Below are 9617 nucleotides of genomic sequence, written 5' to 3'. Positions count from 1 at the left end.
GATGGAGAAGGAATTTCCAGTGATCTGAAGGCAGCTTTTGAAGATGAGGGCAGGCACATGAATTTCATGTTCCACTAAGAGGACTTTCAATGAGGAGAGGCCCATCTGCAAATTAAATTGTGGTATTGGGTGGCCAAAATGTTAAAATACATTATAATAATATTTATCTTTATAAGTGAAGCAGTATAGTTTCCCACCAGTGGCAAGGAAACTCATATAAATATGTGATGTTTAGGTAATTAGAAGTAAAGAGGGGAAAAGAGCTTACTTTTATAGATATTCTAAAACCAACCAAATGAAGTCTTATGTTAACATACTCTAATAACAGCAAAACATTAATGACTTAGAAGTTACAGGTCTAAGTCACCAGGGACCGACTAAAAGAAATAGGTGTTAAGACATTTACTTAGGCTGATGACAGTTTGCTGCTAATTAAATCATTAACTGAGGATTCTGCAACACTTTGGCAGCACTCAACATGCTCAAATCAGTTTCTCACACCTAGTTTAAAGGAGTGCTCTTGCTTTCTTTTTATCATTAAATAAACTTTGCTTAATTAGCAGTTACCTTCTCAAGTTTGCCAAACATAGCTTGGCACTTAGTCTAACTAAACATGGGATAAATTAAGAACAAACTTTAAGAAAATTACTTTATGGTCTTTTATTAAATTTAGCAGATGGAAATATAAAACAACACAAAACAAAAATCAAAGCCCAAAATTGCTACGAAGATACCAAAAATAATTTTTAAAACTTGGGAATACTTGAGAAAGAAATGAAAAGAGAAATGGAGAAATTTTATGTAAATGGAGGATTCAAAAATGGGGTAGATGATATCATTAGCTAATTTATCCTCCTACAAACAAACTTAAAAAATTGAAGTAAGCAATAGTAAGTCCAACTGGTTTTTACATTCCAAAATGTACCACCATAATGCACCATAAGCAGAGAATAAAACCATCCTCCTTCTTTCAGCTGATCCAACTAAAGAAGACTTTTAAACTTCCCAATTCTCAGAATCTAGTTTATATAATGGATCATCAGGAAATAAAAATGACCTATAAAATCACTCATTTAACAGTAACAGACTGAAAAAGACAACCTTTTGAGATTGGCCAATCAACTGATATGGGCTCAGAAAAAAAGATTTGTACTGTAAGGCTTGGAATGAAGTTAAATATGGCTCCTGTTCTTAGAGTTTAAATCTGTCTCTGGGGGACAAAATGATCTTGGAGGAAACAATGAACTGAACAAGACAAAAAAACGGGAAGTGCTTAAGTTGTTTAAGAAAGTGGGAAATTGAGTTGAAGTTTGAGGATGAAATAATGTTTTAGAAGATGGACAGTAGTGAAGTGAACGTTCCAGGTAAAGCAAAGGTAGTAATGAGTGTGGTGCCTAGTAGGGGCACCAGTTGAATCTGGGAACACGAGTTCTGGAGGTGATGGGTCACAATTCCATGGTGTAATGGATAGAAGAACTTCGGTTTTGGTGGACATACTCAAGATTCACTGGCCAGACCAAGAGCTCTAGAGACTGACAGAATATGATGTTGACTGGGGTTGCAAAATAGAAAGGCTTGAAAAGCATACAGAAGAAATGTAGAGAGGTATTTGTACTTGAAGCAGTAAGACAAAGCAGAATAAGGCTATGATGTAAACCAGAGAAAAGTCTGGAAGGGATTTGCAGGAAGGATATGTCTACCTCTATGTTTCTTTAACATGATAAATACCAATAGATTTAAAATAGAAGCTGAAATCAACTAATTCATAGAGACCAGAAAATGTACTGCCAAAGAAATGGAAAACCCACAGTTACATCAATGGTATGACTCAAACAAACAAAAAAAAATTATGATTTTTTTTTAATAAAAGGGCAGTATTTAATCAAGCAATTGAGTGGAAATGTCAGCCCCTACTGCACTCAGGCTGCTCAGCTGTAATCATTCAGGCCTTTAACCTCCAGCCTCAAGACTGCCTAGTCTGAAGCCAATTCTTTTGCACAGAGCAGGGAGTATATTGGGATCCTCAGTCTGGGTGTGGTTAAACATCAAAGCAGCCATGTGCATTTATCACTTTTCCCTTCTCAAATCCTACTAAGTTTGCAGAGACAGAGAACGAGAGTGAAAAGGAGGGGGTAAGGGAAAGAGGTAAGAATGAAGAAGAGAGAATGGAAAAGGAGAGAGAGACAGGAGACAGCAGGAGTGGGGTCAGACATAGACCAACAGTATCAACTACTTAAGTATTTTTTGAAAGATGGAAAGCACGTGGAACGGCAATTATCTTAGAAGAGAAGTTACAAACCAAGTGCCTGCAGAGAGGAATGTCAAAAAGAAAGGAGATTATTTTATACTAAAGAATTCTGGGCTTAGATTTAATAAATTGTCAATGAACACAAGACAAGGTACAAATGTGAAAATGGGGACGGCTTTGAAAAATCTGTCTGGAACATCTGCCACCCTTCCCAGGCGCACATCTGTCATATTTCCCAGTGTAGAGAGCTCCCTGACTGTCCTCTCTTAGCACCCATCTTCCCCACGGCAACACGCATACACATTGCACCTCACCTCTGGTCATGACCTTAGGAGATTATGGGTCTAGTATGTGGAAAAATTGAACCAGGAGTTTCCAAACTTATGGGCAGCAGGCATAGAGAAAAATGGTGCTGTTGTACCATAATGACGGGAAATTATGAGAAAAACTCTAAGTTAACGCCAGGACCTCCATCCATCTTCCTCAACCCTTCTCTCAGATGTGAACTGCTGAGGAAAATCACTCCAGGCAGAAGAAGAGCTGATTCTTCTCTGGAGAAATATCAGGATTTAAGAAAAACGAGGTCTAGATATTGAAATTTAAAAGTCTCCCAGGAGGGTGCCTGGGTGGCTCAGTCTGTTAAGCATCTGCCTTCGGCTCGGGTCATGATCTCAGGGTCCTGGAATTGAGTCCTGTGTCGGGCTCCCTGCTCAGTGGGGAGTCTGCTTCTCCCTCTGCCTCTGCTCCTTCCCCCACTCATTCTCTCTCTCTCTCTCAAATAAATAAATAAAATTAAAAAATAATAATAAAAAAATCTCCGAAGAGGGGTGCCTGGGTGGCTCAGTCAGTTGAGCATTTGACTCTTGATTTTGGCTCAGGTCATGATCTCAGGGTCCTGGGATCAAGCCCGGTGTCAGGCTTTGAACTCAGTGGGGAGTCTGCTTGAGATTCTCTTTCTCCCTCTCCCTCTGCCCCTCCACCTGCTCATACTCTCGCTATTAATTAATTAATTAAATCTTTAAAAATCTCCCAAGAAAAAGTCAGTTTACTGTCTGATCATCCTATTTTAAAAAAGAGCCCCATTTACAGGCCCACCCAATTACATAAGGTCCAATCATTTTCTAGAGCTCCTTGTTTAATATTAATGAATAACAAAATGTCATTTGAGAAAAGCCTTGCATAAAAGAGGCAAAAATAAACAAATGGACAGAAGGAAAAAAGAGAAAATTAAAGTAGGAAAAAATACTTAAAAATTTATGATTAATATCATCAGCTGTATAAGGAAAGCTATTTCTTCTATGATACACAACAGGTGAGTTGAATAGAAAACACTTAAGAGATCAACAAAGAACTGTTGGAAATCAAAAATGTGATTGCTGGAAATGACATACGCTTAGAAGATGGAAGTTGGATATCCCCCAGGAATTTGAGATCCTTTTCTGATGAAAGGCACATTTTTTCCCCAGCCAGAGCTGTGTCTCATTATACTCTGCTTGCATTGTGGCTATTTCTGGACTCCTAAAAAGCTTGTATTTCCTAAGGGTGACCAAATAACCAGTCCTCGCCTCTTTCTTCCAAAGAGTACTCTATGAATCTTGCAGAAACATTTCCATACAAACTAGATTATGGATACCAGTGTGCCAAAAACGCTTCTGCTACATCTTTAGGGCTTGCCTACATTTTTGGACTCTGGGTAAGAAATGACAAATATAGTGTAGCAATAACCACACCAACTAAAAATAAGTTTTTGAGCTTATTTTCTTGCTGTAAATTTGAATTTTGCATATTGAAATTTTTATGTTTATGATGCTTCAGTGTTTGCTGTAAAATGTCAAGGATTTGTAAATTAGATTGTTGTCCATAATAAAATGCCATTTATGCAACCAAAAAAAAAGAAGAGAAGTTCAGGGAGGTGACTCCATTATGGCATTAAAGCAATACTATAACATCAAATGGATTTGGTCACATATCTTCTTTTTACTTGTATTTTTTAAAATTATTTTTAAGCTAATAGATTCTGTGATTCCATTACTTATCCTCTGTATTCCTTCTGCCATCTGAATTCACCTCTTCCACATCAGTTATACATTTAGCAACTCTTGTTAAATCTTGGAAGCAAAGTGACAAAAATAAAGTTAAATAAACTTAAGAATTTTCTGTGAGATATATTTATTCATGTTTTACTGGAATCAGAATGGTACATTAAGACTTGACAATAATTTCAGTTAGAAAATTTAAATCTATCCAGTTCTGGAATGCCTTTAAATATGATGATGATGATATAATACTGATGAACATAATCATATTTTTTTCTGTATTTTATTCCTTTAAAAAAAAAAACTCTTAGTTTTCTATTGTTCTTTGGAGGAAGTAACACATTAAATAGGGTAGAAACAAATACTTTGTTTCATTGGCTGAGGTTACCCCTACTTGTCATGTGCTGCCCATCTGGATTTTAAAAGTTGGAATTCATACTTAATTGCAAAAAGGATGTGTGCAACAAAAGCAATTAAAGTTTATTTTCCAATGCATTCCGTGCACTTACAGATCTTCCTAAAGAATGTCATTAAATGTCATTTTAAAATCTTTTTTTTCTTTTTTTAAGTAGGTTCCACGCCCAGCATGGAGCCCAACGCAGGGCTTGAATTCACGACCCCGAGACCAAGAGTTGGACGCTTAACTGACTGAGCCACCCAGGTGCCCCTCAACCTTTTTTAAAGGTATAAAAGCATGTAGACTTTATTTTCCACTCAATAGAAAATTTGAAGCTGAACAAACTGTAAAATCTCAGCTACCTTCCTTGGCTCCTCAACCATTTTTTATCACTTGACTTTGAAAGATTGAAACTTAATTAGATAAGAACTGAATCATTCATCAGGTTGTATTTTGACCACTCCGGGTCATTTTTTCCATCTTAAAGCAGGTTATTTTTAAGAAGGTGAGTTGTTTTACTGTGTGAATGCCATTAGTAGAGCTCCAGCAAGAAACTGGACTAAAAGGGTATGCTTAGGATGTATTCTACTCCAAAAGCACTTTAAAAATTTGAAGTTGGAAAATTGATTCAATATGTGGAACATATAAATATCTATTCTTCTAAAAATCACATGCACATTTACTTTTAATAGAGATTATTTTTTTGTTCACAAACTTGTATAAAAACATAAGGTTCATTTGGGGAGATGCTGACAAAAGATAGATAGATAGATAGATATTGATATATATTGATAAATATGTATTGATTGAGATTAGTAACTTACAAAGGTATATAATATTTTTTTTTTTACAGTAAAACCTCAACATTACTCTCTTGATGTAGTGTTTCAGTTGTGGGGAGAGGTTAGTATTGGCTCTTTATTACTTTTTAAAGAATAATAGTAACTACATATACTCAGTGCAGGCACCATGTTAACTTGTGATGTTCAATCATATCTAGTTCACTCTTCATTTTTTTCCCAGAGGTTTTAGTGTTTTAACCTGTTTGTATAAAACTCCATCCATCAATCTTTTTATCTTTATAGAAAATTTATATCATTATCATGGGTCTCTTGATATGCAGTAGTTAAAATTATATCCAAAATATTCCAAGGAAAATGAGACTTGAATTTTTGTACAAACAAAAAGTATCTTTAAATTTATGTTTATCATCAATGAAATTTACTTACATATACTACAAATTGGAAATTTTGGATTGAGAAAGTTACTAGCCTGTTTGCATCAAAGGTCTTCTACTCCTTCCATTTCTCAATACTGTTAGTTTCTGAAAATGGTACCCAATTATTCTGTATTTCAAGAAATTTCTTTGCTCTTGGGTATCTAGTACCTAGAACTTATAAATCTAATGAACAAGTCTACCTAGGCTGAGAAAACTTAGGGAAAACAGATTAAAAGTTATAAAGGCATATTTAGCACAGGTCAAAGCTTGGTATTTACCAAAGGTTAGAGTTGGTGATTTGGTTTCATACTGATTTACTTTTTACTGATAAAGTATGATACCTTCCTTTACTTATCAGTCAAACCCAGTTGTGTGAAAGAGGAAATATTATAGGCATTTCAAAAAGCAAAGGACTTAATACAGGAAATTGGATGTTTACAATATCATTGGAAGGGCTGAACGAATGGGAGTCACAAACCAACTAGATGGAAGGGAGAAAGGGTAGTTTATGAGAACCAACCACATTATTTTCCATACTCCCTCAGTCAGTCATTCCGATCTTCAGACAGGCATGATACCCCACATGAAATAGAATAGCATATCTAAAGCAATGAGAATTTAGTCTAAAAAATAATAAACCCTTTAAAAAATTAATTTTCTAATAATGATACTAGTTAAATATCCTCTCTAAAGATACTTTCCTAAAAATGTTTTCCCCCACGTTTAATGGGACATCAGGTTTATCACCGATTTGGAAATTACTATGAAGAGATAATATGTCCTTTTCTATCCTCATTAAAGTCTCCTTAATACCAAATTTGGAGGCAGATAAGGGTTGGTCCCTAAAATACAGTATAGTAGAAAGAATATGGGAATATGGTTTTTATATGGATTTTTAAATATGGATTTTTGAGAAGCATGAGCTGTAATCCTGGCTTCAAAAATCAAAAACTATGAGATTTTCTACAGGTTACTTATCTTGCTGGACCTTTGTTTTCTTGTTTTTCTTAAAAAATAATTAAAATACTTCATAGGGTTGTTTTGAGAAGCAAATTAGACTATGTGTCCCAACATCAGTAAATGGTAGTATTGACTGAATGTTCTGTACATCACAGATATTATGTTAATACTTCTGCCTTCTTTTGTCTATCTAAGATACTTAGGAGATTAGCAAGTTACCAAACTCATTGTGGTAGAAAAGAGGTTGTGATGACTGCCATAAGATATGCAGAGAGGTGAAAGATACAATTTGGTATGAGAAAATACAGGAAATGACTTGGTTCTTTTTATTATTGTGATAAAAAAACACATAACATAAAATGTACCATCTTAACCATTTTTAAGTGTACAGTGAAGCAGTGAAGGTTGGTGCATAAATATTTATGATTGTTATATCTTCTTGGTGAATTGGTCTTTTTATTACATCATGTCCTTTGTTTCTTATGATAGGTTTTGATTTAAAATCTGTTCTGCCTGAGATTAGCATAGCTACTGCTGCTCTTTCAGCTACTATTTGCATAGAATATCTTTTTCCACCTTTTCACTTTCAGCCCATGTGTCCATGGATGTAAAGTATCTCTTATGGGTAGTTGGATCCTATTTTTTTCAATCCATTCAACCAACCTATGTCTTTTGACTGGGGAGTTTAATCACTTTTCATTTCAAATAATTAATGATAGGAAAGGACTACTAACATTTTGTTCATTTTTTTCTTTATGTCTTGCTTTTTTGTCGCTCTTTTTCTCTCCTACTGCCTTTCTTTGTGTTTTGTTTTTATAGTGATGTGCACTGATTCCCTTCCCATTTCCTTATGTGCATATTCTGTAGCTGTTTTCTTTATCGTTATCATTGTGGTTATTATATGAAACATCTTAAATTATAGTATCCTATTTTAAACTGATAACAAATTAATTTTAATCTCATACAAAAACTACTCCTTTACAGCTCCACCCTCCACTCTATGTTAATGATACCACATTCCAACTTCATATATATATATATTATTTATATATATTATATACCTATTAACATAGGATTTTTTAAATGTTTTTATCATTTGACTTCTATGCACCATAACTGCAATGGTGCAGGTTACTATGAAACCTACTGCCTTCAGAGATGGATAGTATTTTGGTTTTTTTTGTTTTTGTTGGTCCAGATTCTTATCATTTCCTTCCAGAGTTAATTGGAACTAACTGCTTTCTTTATCAATTACTTCCAATCTATCTTAGGCATGGCTGCCAGAGTGCTCTTTCTGCAATATGATTCTGGTTATTTTACCCATTTGAAATATATTAATTTCCACAACATTTTCTTCAACACGTCCCAAGAATTTGACAAAAAGGACTACCACTCCTTCTTTGTTATGCCCCCTTGCCTGTGGTCTTAGTGAATTTCTCAGTTTCTCCAGCATGATCTTGTTCGTGCTGCTCCAAAGTCCACCCACTTCTTCTTTGTGGAGGAAGCCAAGCTCCTTTCTGCAGTGAGGTCTTTTCACTTGATGTTCCCTGCACTCCTCTTGCTTTTCCCATGGTCATTCTCGTCCTGCAGGTCTCAGGGCAGAATTTTCACTTTCAGGGACTTGTCAGACCTAAGGTTGTCAGATATAGCAAATAAAAATACAGAACATGCAGTTAAGTTTGAATTTCAGAGAAGCCAGCTGGCTCATATTTGGTGTTTTGCCTAAGTCTTCCATCCCCCCAGGCCCACCTCATCTCAGTCTAAGTTGTGTCCATTTGTGTCCATTATGTGCAGACTTAATTCTCCTTCTATTTAAAAATAAATTCCAGAACACTTCCTTTTATGACTAGATGTGCTTCATTAATAGTAACAATAATTACTCAAATTTAATTTATTGGGATCTTTAACATTTAATAATTTTAAATAATAATATTTAATATTTAATTATGGTGGTTAAAATAAGCCAACTAATAACAAACCACAATTCTTATAATTTTATATGTCTTATAAAATACATAATTTATAACATGATTTTTCTGAGTGGAAATTCTATTCATCTTCCCACAATAATTGCTTTGTAAAAGACCTTCTTAATGCATACATCACACTGCATTAAAAGTTCCATTTTTGTCTTTTTTACCAGTACATAAAGATTCTTTTTTTTTTCTTTTTTCTGTACATAATACCTGGCCTAGAGTTGGTTTCTCAATAAATGAGCTCAATTTCACTACTCTATTTTAATAGTCTGACACCATAAGTAAAAGGGATGAATGAGAGGATAGTAGTGGGAATAGCAAAGAAAATATAATTCTGAGAAAAATTGCAAATGAAACAAACTAGGATATGGTAGAGAAAGATTTATAAAGGTCAGAAAGACGCTAATAAACTTTGTTATAAGGTAGTTCATTGTAATAAAGGAAAAGTTAATATGGATTTATAATTAATTACACAAACATTTTAGAAGCCTATTTAATGATACGGTAAAAAAATAATGATGTAGGTAATATTTCTTATATGTTTTAAGTGAAACTAAGGCATTTGTAAAACAATATATTCAGTATAGAGATAGACCAGATGCATCTATAGGATATACATGAAAATACCTCAGGCAAGTGAAATTTCAGGAGTTTTTTATAGACTTTTTCATTAGCCATATTTTATAAATTTTATGTTCTATAATGAAATGTATATTGGTTTGGGGGGTTTTTTTTGCATGCACATTTCATTTTGACGCTGTTTAAAAAATTCTGACAAATC

Source organism: Phoca vitulina, unplaced genomic scaffold (genome assembly GCF_004348235.1).
Source record: "Phoca vitulina isolate PV1807 unplaced genomic scaffold, GSC_HSeal_1.0 scaffold14, whole genome shotgun sequence".
NCBI classification, from domain to species: Eukaryota; Metazoa; Chordata; class Mammalia; order Carnivora; family Phocidae; genus Phoca; species Phoca vitulina.
Note: the sequence above shows the minus strand (reverse complement) of the source record.